The sequence below is a fragment of the Benincasa hispida genome, chromosome 2, assembly GCF_009727055.1.
Source record: "Benincasa hispida cultivar B227 chromosome 2, ASM972705v1, whole genome shotgun sequence".
NCBI lineage: Eukaryota > Viridiplantae > Streptophyta > Magnoliopsida > Cucurbitales > Cucurbitaceae > Benincasa > Benincasa hispida.
Window position 1 is genome coordinate 38,615,448 of NC_052350.1, and position 16,889 is coordinate 38,632,336.

Consider the following 16,889-nt stretch of genomic DNA (forward strand, 5'->3'; position numbering starts at 1 on the left):
GAGAAACTAAGGGGTATTCCGGGTTTTCAGCTTCAACGAAGGCATCGTTTTCCTGGCTGGGAATGCACCCATTACGTCTGTAATCAGATTGCCTAACTCGCTGTCCATTATACTGCTAAGAAGATGCGGCACTCCATCCTCTAGTGATCAAGCTCAGTCATCAACATGTGGGAATATGTTCCGTTTAATAATGATGGTCGACCCAACGTGTTAATTTTTCTGTTTCCCCCCACCACTTTCTCCCCGTGTAGGATTTCCCGGTGAAGACCAGGCAATAGTAGAGTTAAGAGTAAGAACTTTTTGCGCCCGACTGGAGGTTCTTAACGCATTATGCGGATGTTGGTCAGCGCGAGCCGCTTGGTGCGCGTCTATTGTAAAATCTTTCGCATTGATTTCATATGCGGTATACAGTAACACGAAAGCCATCCAGATCCGTAAAGACGGTGTTTATCAGTGCTGGTTATTCCTTGTCTTTCTTAACGTCGACCAATTGCGTTTTTGTCGTTGCTTCTTTACCTTGTTTTAAATAATAAGTTCAGCTTCATTTACTGCCTCACAAGTGCCTATAGTGTTTCCAGCTTCCAAAGCAAATGACACGCCCGCCGAAACGAGTGAAAATCTGTTTCTTCAAGAATTGGGAGACTACCACCGCATCACTTGTAGCTCATGCTATTGCCTCTACCCACTTGGAGACATAATCGACGGTTAATAAAATGTAATGTTTACCATTCGAAGGGGGAAATGGTCCCATGAAATCAATCCCCCATACGTCGAACAATTCAAGCTCCAAGATGGTGTTCATTGGCATTGCATTGTTCCACGAAATGTTACCTGTGCATTGGCACCGATCACATTTCATTGCATAGTCAGCCGCATCATTGAACAATGTAGGCCAAAAGAATCCACTCTATAAGACTTTGGCTACGGTGCGCTACCCTCCAAAGTGCCCACCATATGGTGAGTCGTGGCATTGCGATAATATGCATTGTTGAGCATCATTTGGTATGCATAATCGAAAAATTTGGTCTGCACCTCTTTTATATAGATTCGGCTCATCCCAATAATAATGTCTGCATTCATTTTTTAGCTTCTTCTGTTGATGGTAGGTGTAATATTCGGGAAATTGCTCGCAAATCAAATAATTGACTATATCCGCATACCAGGGCAATTATTCTATATGGAACAACTGCTCATCCGGGAATACGACACTCACCTTAGACTCGTTGCGATCAACCTCAGGATTTTCTAGTTTTGACAAGCGATCCGCAACTTGATTCTCTGTCCCCTTCCGGTCAATTATTTCTATATCAAATTCTTGAAGGAGAAGGACCCATCTGATCAACCTTGGCTTTGCGTCCTTCTTTGTCATTAAGTACTTTATTGCCGAATGATCAGTATGGATGAGTACCCTTGTTCCCAACAGATATGCTCGAAATTTCTCCAACACAAAAATTACCGCCAGAAGCTCTTTCTCTGTGGTGGTATAATTAGTCTGAGCAGGATTTAATGTTTTACTCGCATATACGATGGGATGCAAGATTGTTTTTCTCTTCTGCGCTAAAGCTGCTCCCATCATATACTGATGCGTTATTTTATTAAATGTGGAAAATGGATGATATGCGTTGTGGAATTACGTTGTGCACTCAAGTTTCCCTAGTGAAATTCAAGTGTAAATTCCTCTGAGTTTCCTGGTAAGTCTAGGGCCGAACACAGGGACTTATGAAAATAGTTGCGTTAGAGATTTTTATGAAAACTTGCAGTAACCGATTAAATAAATAAGTGTTGAGTTGTTATTGCGTTAATGAAAATAGTAATAAATACGATAGAGTTCGAAAAGAGTTTGCAACGGGAAATATGATGAATATGCGGTGAACAAGTTGAGAAGGGTTTCGGCTAACACTCCCTAGGTTGCGTTCATGCCTTGCGATCATGCAACATGTATACAATAGTAAACCACCTTTCGACGTGAATTCCACCGCTTCTAAGGCTAGAACGCATGCGATAACTATGCGATAAGTCTACAGGGTTTACACATAAACCTCTATTTCTATTTATGCAATGACAACATGATATTCACACAAATATGCGACTGCATGATATCATTCCTATTCCTAGGATGCATGTAATGCAAGTTGACAAACAGAGCTTATCTCTAAGTCCCTATTTCTTGTTTATGCAGGCCTAATCTTGCTCTTTCAAGTCATATTCTAACCTAGCTCTCTTGAGACATTAGGTTCTTTCTTTAGATTCTCTCTCGAGCAAATCTAAAGGGATGTTTTGTATAGCATAAAACAAGAAAATCGCAAGTAATGAACTTCTTAGATCATGTTAGCTTAGTTCTTTTCAACCCATTCAACTAGTTTAGCTACTCATGTGTATTAAGAGAGTGAGTAGATGTAGAAATAGAACTTCCATTGAATAGATAAAAGATGAAGTACAGAATAACAATGCAAGTATAGTAAAGAGCCTGGAGCAATTTCTTGCCACCAGGTGTTACACTGTTCTACTCGTGCTCTAAAGATGTTCTCGCTTTCGTGAGAGTCAACCCACTCTCTACTCTTACGCCCCAAGGTTCTCTCTTCTCTAGCTTCACCGTGAAATGGAAAAGAAAACTATGAACAAAAGTGTGAACATGTAATGTGATGAAGTAATCGACTACTTAACCCCTTCTCTGAAGAATGCACTTGGTATTTATAGGGCATCAAAGGTGAAAGGCTGCTTCTCTCTCCTGGTTGTACAGATGGGACAGCTTTAATTCCTGACTAATGCGTCGGATAGTTGTCACCAATAAAGCTGGATGTACTTTGTGACCGTTATCGACTGCCAACTTAATTTGGATCCGACTGCCGTCAGCTTTTTGTCCCATCGATCTTAATTGTCCTTTCGTCCGGATGCGTCCACCATGTTGCGGTGATTCTTCTTGGGTGGATGTTTGCGAGCACGATCAAGAAAAAATCTTGCGGTGAAGTTGCGCTCAACCGATGTATTCCTATGATTGCATTCTTTGCATTGTGTTAACGCATTATTCTGCACAAAAATATAGAGATCAACTACCCTAATGCGTTGGACGCATGCGACTGCAATATTGTAGAATTTATGCTTAATGGACGCAATTTAACATATTCTATCAACGCAATCCAACATTATTTAAGAACTCAGCACTATGATAACGTGCATTTCTACTCGTTATCACACCCCCAAATTTAAACAATGCTTGTCCTCGAGCATAAGCTAAAGATTCCTTTAGCAAGTTAACTGCAAAGTTTTCTTTCCTAGATTTCTCAAGGATACTTCGTTCAGATCCTATATGCTAGAATTTCCTTAAGTCTTATTCAAATCTCTTCCTAAAATACTTCTAAGACTTAGGGATTGCAAGCTTAACTTTCAAAGGGACTTTACTGAATTTCGGAACATCGCATGATTTATTGCAAAAAGAAAATTTTCCACCGGGGTGTCAAATGATTTATCCTTCACAAAAATTTTCTTCATTTCTATATTTTTTCTGACCTTGCGCCTTTCACAATTTAACTCTTATCAATCATGGGTTTCCCATTACGTTGACAGTGGAGTTATTATTCTAAAAAATCATCCTTTTTTTTAGCAAGGTCGGAAACAAATACCCCACCCCCAAATTTTAAAATGCCGCAATGTCCTCATTGCCTAAAAGATTAAAATAAGTCATGTGATGGTCAAAAAATTGCATTGTAAAGAGAGTTTGAAAGAAGCTAGCAATCCCCTAACTTCACGAAATATTTCATGAGGTGAGTATCCTAAGATTTACGTTGACTCTAGTATATACAAAAGAGATAGAAGCATATTTTTCATCATTGAAATCATACTTGGGCGAAAGAACAAACTGCGGTTTAAACTACTAAAGTTGATCTACTGGTGATATGATTGCAGGTAATCAAGAGAGATACGGTTGATAAAACGAAAAATAATATGCAATGGTAGCGCAAAATTTGAAGTAAAAGATAAGGAAAGTACACCCAAATTTAGTAAATGCTTGTCGCCCGCAATTGTATTGACGAATCCACCTTGCGGCGATCATTCTTCTTGGGTACGATGAATTGGAATAAGATAAATGTGAATTTGAGTACGTTCCTGCAATCCAGCGCCTATCAATGATCACTTGTAAGCGAAAAAGCGGAGGGTTAAATTTATTTAATTAAAAAAAAAGGCTTTTTTTTTTTTTTTGTAGAACTAAAAACTGAAAAGATAGTGAATGATTCTGAGTAGTGGAGAAAAGAGTTGAAGACTTGAAGTTTTCCAAAACTTGCATCCTTGAGAATTTGCGATCATTTGAAAATGCAGGGACCATCTACTTCCTTCTTTATTCAAGTTTCTTAGTTCCATGGAGTTGACTTGGCGATGCCAGTCTTCTCCATGGTATGCCCTTACTTCGCTGCCCATTGACTTTGAATATGTGGTACCTCGTCATTTTGATAATTCCACTATGCCATGCGAAAGTACTTGTCGAATTATGAACAGCCCGGACCAACGAGACTTAGCTTTCCCTGGGAAGAGTCCCAGACGTTGAATTGAAAAGAAAGACCTTCTGCCAGATTCTGGAGGTTCTTGCCGCATATGCGTGATCATGCCAGCGCTTGGTGCGCTCCTTATAAGTTTCGCATTTTCATATGCATTGGTCCTCCTTCTTCTAGCATCGACCAATTGCAATTTTTCGCGCTTTCCCCTGCTTCTTTTTAAATCAAAATTAAGTTTCTTGACCAAACCACAATGCTTTATATTCCAGCTCAAGGGCAAGTGACATGGCTTTGCGCGAATACCAACGCATAGGGGACATGCCTATAGGATTTTTAAATGCGGTCCGGTATGTGATAACTTGTAGAAATACAAGTTATTTATACTGCTTTATTTAGATATTGCGGCCAAAAGAAAGAAAAGTTGCGTCAATTGTAGAGAAATTAGCTAAAAAATGCAAGAATTATAAGTTGTCATCAATATACCCATTGACACCATCACAAATGGTAGAAAAGAATATTTCAAGTTTGTTTTGTAGGAAATCAAGTCACCGCATGCATTCATGGCTCAAGAGAAAAAAAACAATGCATCTACGTTGCATTGCGCCAATCATTCAGAAATGAATAGACAATCAATGCAACGACGGCGCATGCGACAATCGATCAAGAGCTAAGTGATCAACGCAACTTCAACCGCATGTGACAATAAAAAACAACACCGCATGCGGGCAAACGATCAAGGATGCAAAAGAGCAATGCAATTACGGAGGATCCTGACACATGTACAACTGACCGTTGTGCATTTCTGATGGGATTGATTGCATAACAAAAGGAATATTCACTCCACCATTTCCGGAATTTCCATAATAATAAAGTGGGGTCCACAAGTCAGAAAGTTAAAGCTGAGCCTATAAATAGCCTCTGAGATTTCATTGAGAAAATATACTTGATACAGGCATATTTTGATATTTGTATATTGAGAGAGAGACTGGACTGAAAAGCCTAATCGGAGAAGATCCGAGAAGATTTAAGAGACAAGGCCGAGAGGTGAGTCTCAGGGAAAATCCTTTCTATCCCCGCCATTGAAGCTCTGTACCAAGGTCACTTCTACCGGACGAGCAAGCCTAAGAGTGAAGCTCTTCTACATCCACTCCATCCGCCGGCAAACATATCCACCATCTAGATCTGTGTCAAGACGTTGGCACTTTTCTGTATTTGTTTCTATCTCTTTGTCATCAATTGTATTCTTCTTCTTAGTCTATCATTCGCACCATGTATCAGACGTTAAATATTAGTAACGAATGTCATGATCATTTTCATCTCCATCTTTCTGTCTATTTCCATTCCTCCATTAATCGCTTTCTCCATGATGTTTTCTTAATCCCTTGGTAATTAGCATGAATCTAACAAGTAAATTAATCTGTGCTAAAGAAATGAATATGTGTAGCTAAAGCACGCTAGATGGCATCTTCACCTATGAGAGCAAAAGTGAAGATGCCATTCCTCTTGTCGAGAGAAGGTTGGAAGAATGCATTAACTAAAGTGAGAAGTACTTCCAGAGATGGAAGCAACCTTGCGTTCATTACGTTCATCCCTGTTTCACCACAGAGATGTGGAAACACGGCCGATCACCGAGAGGTGTATGCCAAGGGAAAGTGGAACCATAGTTATATCTTTAACGCAATTAATAAACTTTCAATGTTTATATTAATTACCTTTCCTATCTCTGTTTCATCCATAAAGACTTGCCACCGCATAACATAACCCTTTGTATAATCTTCACAGTCAGTCTCAAACTCAGTATCATGTATACCTGTATCTTGTATCATAATAGCTTAGGTTTACTTTTATCGCACTTTATTTTATTATCGCAACTTTACTTTACCGCAATTTTAGATACCTGTACATACACACTTTTTATTAATTGAAAAACCCCCGGTCGCATATATCACGAACATAACACATTAACTACGCAATCCCTGTGTTCGACCTCGGATCACTCCGAGAAACTTTCGGTGGAATTATACTTGGTTTCAACGCAATGAAACTTGTGACAACGCATAGCATACTACCAATATTTCATTAATAATTCATACATCTAGAAGTAGTATCGCATAAAAGTCTGAATAAGCATGACACATCATCCACATTCCATTTCCATCATTTATCACTGTCCATGTGCTTATTTAACACCATCAATCTATGGCTGGCTGTCAAGTTTATGGCGCCGTTGCTGGGGATTGAACGGTTAGTGTTGAATATGTTTGTGATATTTTGCAGGACAGATCTCTTTTTACTGGCTGTTTATCACGAAGAGTAGTCTGACGGCGTATGAGCTCTGGAGTGATCCATATATTCTAAGCGGACCTAAAGATCAAGTGTATTATTCGCGCAAAAGCACATCAGGGCCGAATTAAGTGGTGAAGAAGCATGGCTAATAATAACGAGGCAATCGCAGGGAATCAAAGGGAAAATTGGCCAGTGCAAGACCCCATATTTCTTGCTGCCGACCGCAACATTCCTATGAGGAACTATGCGGCGTCGGATTTTTATAACTTCTCGCCAGGAATTTTAGGACCCATGGTTGAGGATAATGTAAGCTTTGAGTTAAGATCAATTATGCTGCAGATGATTCAGAATGTGGGGCAATTCGGAGGATTACAAGGAAAAGACTCGCATGCTCATTTGACGAGCTTTGTAGACATGTGCAGCACATTCTCCATGCCTGGTGTGACTCAAGAAGGACTTAGATTATATCTTTTCCCATACACACTGCAGGATGAAGAAAAGAGGTGGGCTCAGTCGTTAGAGCCGGATGAGATTAACGCATGGGAACAGTTGGTTGACAGGTTCATGAAAAGATTTTTCCCTCCAGCCGTCAATGCAAGAAGATGGAGGGATGTGTTGAATTTTGAGCAAAAGGGTTATGAAACTTTAAGCACCGCCTGGGTACGTTTCAAACAATTAGTGAAGAGTTTTCCACATATCGGGATTCCCAATTGCATCTGATGGAGAACTTTTACAATGGATTAGATCAATCAACACAAGCAGTTGCCGATGCCTCCAGAGCAGGAGGATTAATGGACAGCATCATACGGAAGCCAAGAGCATATTAGATCGCATCTCGCGACATTCTGATGAATGGATTGATACTGGGTGCAAGGAAAAGTGGTCTGGAGCCAAAAAGAGTAGAAAGTGCTGATGTGTCAACTGATACAATGAGCACATGGTGGATCAGATGACCACGATGACCTCGCTTCTTCAGACGATGGCTAATCAACAGAGAAATCTCTCTCAGGGTTCAGCGCAAGTTAATGCGTTGACATACGTGGCTGCAATGAATTACGTTCAAATGTGGGGAGGGACATCCAGTGGACATCTGCCCGTGGAAATCAACAGTCTATATACTCTGTCTACAATGAACCATTTGGCAACATCTAACCCTGGTTGGGGGATCACCCAACTTTAAGTTGGGCGGGAATCACAACCAGAGAGCGTAATTTCCATCAGAACAGTTATCAAGGGGATTGAGGCAACCCTCCGGTCTTCATTAATCCGGACTGTAGCCCGGGTAACTCTCAAAGTATACGATCCTATGACCAACCATTCTTATATGATACCTCTTGTAGTACCTCGTCTCTGGAGACTTCATTGAAGCATTATATTAAAAAGAGCGAGGCAATTAGACAATCGCAAGCTGCCTCCTTTAGAGGTTTGGAAGAGCAGATTGAACAACTTGCAATTGAGTTGAAAAATAAAGCGCTTGGTACATTGCCTAGCAGTTCAGGAGCATCGAGGCCACGGGGTAAAGAGTAATGTCACGCAGTGACATTGAGGAGTGGTAAAACAATAGTCTCTATGCCACCAGTATCAGATTCAACAACAAGACTAGTAGATCTAACTGTTGATGATGACCAATCAACTAGTAGTGGAAAAATTACCAGTCCAGAAGTAAGTATACCTACAAAAGATGAAGCTTCTCAAGACTTGAATTCTAAATCAATGCAATCTCCAGCTAATGAAACACAATAAGAACAGGACCTTAATGAACAGCCAGCTAAACAAGAAGTAAGGCGGGATCCTCTACCTTCCCCATCCAGTCTGAAGAAGAAAGATGATAGCAAGCAATTTCAAAGGTTCCTGGACGTTCTCCAATAACTACACATCAATATTCCCTTAATAGAAGCTCTGGAACAGATGTCGAGCTATGTAAAATTCCTCAAGGATATTTTGGCTAATAAAAGAAAGATCCGGGAAAATGAAATAGTTGCATTAACATATGAAGGATCCTGGGAGTTTTATTGGATTTAATAGAAAATTGAGAGAATTGGGTGTAATTTTGGTATGCGATCTCTTTTCCTTCCCACAGTATTTGGCTGAACGAAAGTGGTACACTAGTAGTTAATCTAAAGCTATCAATCAATCAAATGCGACTAATATGTCAGATAAGCCCATGCAAAAATTATTGAGGAATCAATACAAGATGAAATCTCATTAAAATCAGAAAATCTCAGCAGAAATTCAACATCAAAATCTGAAAATACAAAAAAAAAAAGAAAAAATAAATAGACTCTTATCTCAAGCTAGATACTTACCTCTAGCCTCAAATCGTCCTTAAAAGCAAGAAGAGTATGCTTAATGATGCAAAAAAATGGGAGAGAATAAATGTTTACAGTGGATTGGAGAATAATAGAGGAGCAAAATTGGAAAACTAGAGTGATCATCAAGAAAAACAACAGAAAAATTCTTTTATAAAACCAAATTTTAGAGACAAAATTCTTTCTTTTTCGGATGTTTTGGGACTAAAAGCGATTTTTAACCTTTAATTATATACACAAGGGCTAAAACTGGATCATGGATTGCCTAATTATTCTTTTAACATTTGTAGGTTTACTTTTTATTTCCACACATATATTATGTAAGTTTTTGATTGCATGAATATATTGTCAAAAGGACATTCTTACATCCTAACGAAACATTTTTGTAACCAACTACTAGAAAATTGAAGATTATTTTGTTTGCATTAGTTACTTATGCAATCCCTATTTAAAGAATAAACCAACATTGTCATATGGATGAATGTACAAGTTGGCAAAATATTGACCATACTATGCAAATGTGTTCTTGCAAAGTTAGATTCTAACGAGATAAACATATGCAACAAATAGTGTAACCACCTTATATTAAAAATACCTATTTGAATATATAAATATTCTTACCTTTTGAATTCCATCTTATCACAAAGGACTCACGTTTTAAGTTTTGTAATAGAGTTTGTAATCATCGGTGACCATGTTAAAGGTAATCACATATGTTTTTCTTGGGATTCTCTTGGTTAACTTCGACATGATTGAGATAGCAAATGCAGCTGATCATATTGGTTATGATCCTATAAAAAAGATGTTAGTCCTGGATGCAGTGTAAAGCATCCTGAACTAAGTAAATTAACGTCTGCAAATCCATATAACAAAGGTTGCAGTGCAATCAATCGCTGCAGGGGAGGAAATGATATTATAGATGGTCAAGAAGAAATTACTTTTGAAGGGGATGCATCCACTATCCTGGCAAATAGCCCTAATGCAGAACCCTATCTTGATTGAATAATTGATGTGATTTATTATTCATTTATATATTTATACGAATATTCTATATCACTTATTATTTGTTGGATCATCGAATTTTTGGCAACTTTATTTATGTCCCATTTGTTGTAATTACTCCTGAACGAATAAAGATTTTTACTTTTTTGAAAAATAAATTATCACCTTTTCTTCCATAGGTGGATATAAATATTTAGTAATTCTGAGAGCGGACAACGAAAACTACACGAAGAAGAAGAAGTTGAACAATGGTCTATTATTTTTTTTCCTTTTTCTAGATGCTTCTTGAAGAGATAATGACTTATGTATACACATACATATAAATATATTTTATTTTTCACAAAATCCTAATTGGTTCAAAATAATGTTCAAGAATTTAGTTTAAATTAGATTCAATCTAGTTTGATAATTACCGATGTTTAATGATAGTTACTGATGTTCATAATTAAGAATTTGCTCCTATCGTCGAGTAATTTTCCTCATTGAATTTTTAAAGAAACATCTCATTGTTCACTTTATTTCCTTGAAATTTACCTCCCGTTGTCTTTTTATCTCCCTTCCCCCCTATTCCGACCATTAAATTTGATAATTATGCTATATAGATCATAGATTCCCTATGAGACAACCCTTTCCCACTAGCCTACAACCTCTCGAGAGTGGTAAAAAATTCATTCGTTATTAGTCTTAACAAGCTTCGAACAATGACTTCTAAATAAACCCAGAATATTTATGATAAAAAATATCAAAATCCTTTAATTATTGCTGGTCAAAATCTCAAAACTCACCGAAAAAACCTTCGAATAGCTTAAACTACTGTTGGAATTGAATGCCAAATTTCAATGGATATTCAAGATCTTTCAAGAAAATACAGAAGACACAAAAAATATTACCCAGGACCACCAATCTGGCAGCGACAGTGATGTACGGATGGTGACGCATGGGCCTGATAGTGGTTGTTACATCTCGAGTTTTTAAGTAACTTCAAATTTAATTATCTTAAATTGATTGGATTTATGGTTCATTAATTTTTGTTGTAGAGAAAAATTAGAGAAGATGATTAACATAAATTGAGTTGATAAGAGAAATTTGGATTTAACACAAAATTGAGAGAATTGGGTGCAATTTTGACCCCTTTTCCTTCCCACAATATTTGACTGCACGAAAGTGGTACACTTGTAGTTAATATAAAGTTATCAATCAATCAAATGCGACTAATATGTCAGATAATCCAATGCAAAAATGATTGATGAATCAGTATAAGATAAAATCCAATTAAAATCAGAAAATCTCAGCAGAAGTTCAACATCAAAATCTCATGAACACACACACACCAAAAAAAAAAAAAAAAAACAGACTCTTAACTCGAGCTACATAGTTACCTATAGCCACAAATCGTCCTTAAAAGAAAGAAGATAATGGTTAATGATGAAATAAAATTGAAGAAAATAAGTGTTTACAGTGGAGAAGAGAAGGATAGAGGAGAAAAAATGGAAAATTGGCTTGATCATCAAGAAAAACGGTAGAAAAATTCTTTTATAAAACCAAAGAGACGCGGTGGCACTAGGGTTCAGCGTTGCGTCGCCAGAGGGCCGGGAACCACCATTGTCAAAGCACAGCACTATGCTTAACGTTTCGATGCACGCGCGATTTTCGTTGAATATCGCATCGTCGCAATGGCAAGACATTGAAGACCTTTAATAAGATGACATTCTTCAATTTTTATCGCCCATTCAACATCGTCACCCTAACGTAAAAAAAAATTTAGATGTCAATTTTTAATATGTTATATCATAGACTTTGTATGTTATAAAAAAATGGGTCTTTAATTAGTTTATCAGTTTATTGATGCAAAAAAACCTCATTAAATCTTAACTCAAATTTTTACAATAGGGACGAAATTGATAAAAATTTAAAAGTACAAGGATTAAAATTTTACATCTTAATTTTTAGGGACTAAATTCTTACAAAACTAAAAATTCGAGGACTAAATCATCAAAGTCAAAGTTTTGGATTTAATACAAAATTGAGAGAATTGGGTGTAATTTTACTATGCGACCTCTTTTCCTTCCAACAATATTTGACTGCATGAAAGTGGTACACTAGTAGTTAATCTAAACTTATCAATCAATCAAATGTGACTAACATGTCAGATAATCCCATGCAAAAATTATTGAGGAATCAGTACAAGATAAAGTTCAACATCAGAATCTCATGAACACACATGAAAAAAAAAAAAGAAATAGATTGTTAACTCGAGCTAGATACAGTGGAGAAGAGAATAAGTGTTTACAGTGGAGAAGAGAATGATAGAGGAGAAAAAATGGAAAATTGGCGTGATCATAAAAAAAAAACGGCACAAAAATTCTTTTATAAAACCAAAGAGACGCGGTGGCACTAGGGTGCAGCTTTGTGGCGCCGGAGGGCTGGGAACCCACATTGTCAAAGCGCAATGCTACGCTTAGTATTTCAACGCACGCGCAGCTTCCATCGAATTTCGTAGCGTCGCAGTGCCACAAGACATCGAAGACCTTTAATAACATGACATTCTTCAATTTTTATCTCCCATTCGTCATCATCACCCTAACGTAAAAACAAATTTAGATGTCAATTTTTATTATGTTGTGATACAGACTTTGTATGTTGTAAAAAAAATGGTCTTTAATTAGTTTATCGGTTTATTGATGAAAAGAACCTCATTAAATCTTAACTAAAATGATTACAATAGGGACGACATTGATAAAAATTTCAAAGTACAAGTACTAAATTGTTACATATTATTTTTTAAGGACTAAATTCTTACAAAACTAAATATTCGAGGACAAAATCATAAAAATCCAAATTTTAGAGACAAAATTAGTTCTGGGCTAAAAGCGATTTTTAACCTTTAATTATATACACAAGGGCTAAACTGGATCATGGATTGCCTAATTATTCTTTTAACATTTGTACGTTTACTTTTTATTTCCACACATATATTATATGAGTTTTTGATTGCATGAATATATTGTCAAAAGGACATTCTTACATCCAAACGAAACGTTTTTGTAACCAACTACTAGAAAATTGAAGATTATTTTGTTTGCATTAGTTACTTATGCAATCCCTATTTAAAGAATAAACCAACATTGTCATCTGGCTGAACCTTACAAGTATGGCAAAATATTGACCATACTATGCAAATGTGTCTTGCTAAGTTAGATTCTAACGAGATAAACATATGCAACAAATAGTTAACCACCTTATATTAAAAATACTATTTGAATATATAAATATTCTTACCTTTTGAATCCCATCTTAATCACAAGGGACTCGCGTTTTAAGTTACTAATAGAGTTTGTAATCAACGATGACCATGTTAAAGGTAATCACATATGTTTTCTTTGGATTCTCTTGGTTAACTTCGACATGATTGAGATAGCAAATGCAGCTGATCACATTGGTTATGATCCGATAAAAAAAGATGTTAGTCCTGGATGCAGTGTAAAGCATCCTGAACTGTGTAAATTAACTCCTGCAAACATATAACAGAAGGTTGCAGTTGCAATCAATCGCTGCAGGGGAGGAAATGATATTATAGATGGTCAAGAAGAAATTGACTTTTGAGGGATGCATCCACTATCCCTGCATAGACGCCTAATGCGAACCCATCTTGATTGAATAAATTGATTGTGATTTATTATTCATTTATATATTTTCATGACATATCTATATCGTCTATTATTTGTTGGATACATCGAATTTTTGGCAACTTTTATTTATGTCCATTTTTGCTAATTACTCTGAACGAGTAAAGGATTTTTACTTTTTTGAAATATAAAATTTCACCTTTTCTTTCATAGCAAATGCAGCTGATCAATTGATAGATCCTTTAAAAAGATGTTTAGGTCCTTATGCAGTGTAAAGCATCCTGAATTGTGAAATAACTCTACAAATCCATATAACAGAGGTTGGAGTGCAATCAATCGCTGCAGGGGAGGAAATGATATTACAGATGGTCAAGAAGAAATTACTTTTGAAGGGGATGCATCCACTATCCCGGCAAAGAGCCCTAATGCAGAACCCCATCTTGATTGAATAATTGATGTGATTCATTATTCATTTATATATTTGTACGAATATTCTATATCACTTATTATTGTTTGGATCATCGAATTTTCAGCAACTTTATTTATGTCCCATTTGTTGTAATTACTCCTGAACAAATAAACATTTTTAAGTTTTTGAAAAATAAATTATCACCTTTTCTTCCATAGGTGGATATAAATATTTAGTAATTAGAGAGAGAGGGGAGGACGAAAACTACACGATGAAGAAGAAGTTGAACAATGGTCTATTATTTTTTTTCCTTTTTCTAGATGCTTCTCGAGGAGATAATGACTTGTATATACACACACATAAATATATTTTATTTTTCACCAAACCCTAATTGGTTCAAAATAATGTTGAAGAATTTAGTTTAAATTAGATTAAATCTAGTTTGATAATTACCGATGTTTAATGATAATTACGAATTTTCTCCAATCGCCGAGTAATTTTCCTCATTGAATTTTTAAAGAAACATCTCATTGTTCTTTATTTCTTTGAAATTTACCTCCCATTGTCTTTTTATTCCCCCTCCCCCTATTCCAACCATTAAATTTGATAATTATGCTATATAGAACATAGATTCCCTGTGAGACAACCCTTTCCCACTAGCCTACAACCTCTTGAGAGTGGTAAAAAATTCATTCGTTATTAGTCCCAACAGGCTTCGAACAATGACTTCTAAATAAACCCAGAATATTTATGAAAAATTTTCAAAATCCCTTAATTATTGCTAGTCAAAATCTCAAAACCTATCGAAAAAACCTTCGAATACCTTAAACTGCTGTTGGAATTGAATGCCAAATTTCAATGGGTATTCAAGATCTTTCAAGAAAACACATAAGACACAAAAAATATTACCCAGGACCATCAATCTGGCAGCGACAGTGATGTACAGATGGTGACGCGTGGGCCTGATAGTGGTTGTAACATCTCGAGTTTTTTAGTAACTTCAAATTTAATTATCTTAAATTGATTGGATTTATGGTTCATTAATTTTTGTTGTAGAGCAAAATTAGAGAAGATGATTAACATAAATTGAGTTGATAAGTGAAATTTGGATTTAACACAAAATTGAGAGAATTGGGTGTAATTTTGACCTATTTTCCTTCCCACAATATTTGACTCGAAAGTGGTACACTAGTAGTTAATCTAAAGTTATCAATCAATCAAATGCGACTAACATGTCAGATAATCCCATGCAAAATTGATTGAGAAATCAGTACAAGATAAAATCTCATTGAAATCAGAAAGTCTCAACAGAAGTTCGACATCAAAATCTCATTAACACACAAGCACAAAAAAAAAAAAAGAAAAAAAGACTCTTAACTCGAGCTAGATAGTTACCTCTAGCTATAAATCGTCCTTAAAAGCAAGAAGATAATGGTTAATGATGAAATAAAATTGAAGAGAATAAGTTTTTACAGTGGAAAAGAGAAGGATGGAGGAGAAAAAATGGAAAATTGGCATGATCATCAAGAAAAACAATAGAAAAATTCTTTTGTAAAACCAAAGAGATGCAGTGGCACTAGGGTTTACGTTGCGGCGCTGGAGGGCAGGGAACCACCATTTTCAAAGCGCAGCGCTACGCTTAACGATTCGACGCACGTGCGATTTCTCTCGAATGTTGCATCGTCGCAGTGCTGGTAGACATTGAAAACCTTTAATAAGATGACATTCTTCAATTTTTATCGCCCATTCGACATCGCCACCCTAACGTAGAAACAAATTTAGATGTCAATTTTTAATATGTTATGACATAGACTTTGTATGTTATAAAAAAATGGGTCTTTAATTAGTTTATCAGTTTATTGATGCGAAAAACCTCATTAAATCTTAACTCAAATTTTTACAATAGGGACGAAATTGATAAAAATTTCAAAGTACAAGGACTAAATTGTTACATCTTAATTTTTAGGGACTAAATTCTTACAAAACTAAAAATTCGAGGACTAAATCATCAAAATCCAAATTTTGGATTTAATACAAAATTGAGAGAATTGGGTGTAATTTTGGTATGCGACCTCTTTTCCTTCCAACGATATTTGACTGCACGGAAGTGGTACACTAGTAGTTAATCTAAAGTTATCAATCAATCTAATGCTATGATACAGACTTTGTATGTTGTAAAAAAAAAAGAGTCTTTAATGAGTTTATCGATTTATTGATACAAAAAACCTCATTAAATCTTAACTAAAATGTTTACAATAGGGACGAAATTGATAAAAAAAATTAAAAGTACAAGGACTAAATAGTTACATCTTAATTTTTAGGGACTAAATTCTTACAAAACTAAAAATTCGATGACAAAATCATAAAAATCCAAATTTTAGAGACAAATTTGGTTTTGGACTAAAAGCGATTTTTAACCTTTAATTATATACACAAGGGCTAAAACTTGATCATGGATTGCCTAATTATTCTTTTAACATTCGTAGGTTTACTTTTTATTTCCACACATATATTATGTAAGTTTTTTATTGCATGAATATATTGTCAAAAGGACATTCTTACATCCTAACGAAACGTTTTTTGTAACCAACTACTAGAAAATTGAAGATTGTTTTGTTTGCATTAGTTACTTATGCAATCCCTATTTAAAGAATAAACCAACATTGTCATTTGGTTGAACCTACAAGTTGGCAAAATATAGACCATACTATGCAAATGTGTTCTTGCTAAGTTAGATTCTAACGAGATAAACATATGCAACAAATAGTGT